Here is a 1761-nt window from a genome sequence, read left to right as displayed (position 1 = left end):
CAACTTTCATTTTTTTTATGTGGTTATAAAATAAAACATTTTTTTTATGTAGGTGATAAAAGCAAATAATTGGTTTTTTGGAGGTGGTAAAAGTCAAAATTTCCTTAATATTATCCTTTTTAGCTTCTTATATGCAATCTCATTTACCTAAAAACAAATGTGTTGTAAAATGTTATTGGATTTATCTTAGGCCTTGTTCACTTCACATTAAAAGAATAATATTAAGTAAAAATAATTTCAGTTCAGTAAAAATAATTTCTATTTAGTAAAAATAATAAGTTCATTTCAGTAAAATTCAGTTTTCATAAAGAAGAATTATAATAGAAAATCAGTAAAAATAATTTCAGTTTAACATAAATAATTTCAATTCAGTAAAATTAATTTAGGTTCAGTAAAAATAATTTAAATTCAGCAAATATAATTTTGTTTCAGTAAAAATAATTCCAGTTCAGTAAAAATAAGGTGAAGTGAAGGGGCCTTAGTGTGCTAAAGCAACAAAAAAATTTTTATAGTTTACTTATTGATAATTAAAAATATTTTTCTTATCAAAGGTGTGCGTTAATGAATAAAAAAGTCAAGCCGGAAAAACTACAAAAATGTAGGAGTAAAACATAAATTTGAGAACATTGGCTGCAATAATGGTTAGATAATTGATCATTTCGGATAGAGTAGTATACTATATTAAATCAAAGTTGATGCATATAATTAACAAGGAAATAAACTCACTATTTATATATGGAATAAGTTGAATTTACATTATGGTCATTCAATTATCTTTCTTTCTTTCTTTTCTTTTTTTTTTTTTTTTTTTTTTTTTTTTTTTTTTTTTTTTTTGAAGAAAACCCATTGCGGGAATTATATTACTAGATCATAAGAAGCAACATCAACAATACGAGTAGGGATTACATTATTCCACACTCTCCAACCCATATCCCAAGGTTGGAAATGAGCCAAATCGTGAGCTACTCTATTACCATTACGCTTAACAAAAGACCACTTGACACTACTAAAACATGAACACAAATCTATAATATCATCCAACACAAATGAAAAGAACTTGAGCCCTTGTGTTGTCTTCGCAGCTCTTCAATAACCCCCAAACAATCACTTTCTACTTCAATCCTCTCATAACCTTCCTCCTTGGCTAACATCATACCCCACCATATAGCTTTAGCCTCTGCCACTTTTGTCTCCCATTGTTCAGCACCTTGAATCACCCCACAACAAACAACATTACCTTGGCAACATCTAACAACCGCACCAAGTCCCATTCCCACCACCCCCAAAACTCCAGCATCCACATTAACCTTCATGTAGCCTGGTGCAGGTGGCGTCCAAGCATTTGGGTGATTGCTGCCTGGCCCCACAGCTCCTAGACGTTGCTTAGCACTCTCCTCCCTCGCCTCACTACTGGTTTTCAGAGCATAAGCTACTACATTATCCGGGTTTTGTTGCTCATCCTCCATAATCCACCTGTTTCTAGCTCCCCAAATAGCCCAGCATAATGTTATCAGATCTTCTTTATCTTCATCATCTAACTTATTCAAACCAGCAGTCCACCAATCAACCAAACTACAGAAATTTTGGGACATCATATAAGAGAACTTACTTTGGCACCAGATTGCTTTGGCAAGGGTGCATTCTTTAATTGCATGAAGATAAGTGGATCATAGTCTCGAATACGGTGATTAATCCCACTACGAGTAGGAAGAGCATTGTGGCAAGCCCTCCAAGCGAAAATTTTAACTCTTGGCAGAACTT

This window comes from Chenopodium album, chromosome 16, assembly GCF_948465745.1.
Source record: "Chenopodium album chromosome 16, dcCheAlbu1.1, whole genome shotgun sequence".
NCBI lineage: Eukaryota > Viridiplantae > Streptophyta > Magnoliopsida > Caryophyllales > Amaranthaceae > Chenopodium > Chenopodium album.
Note: the sequence above shows the minus strand (reverse complement) of the source record.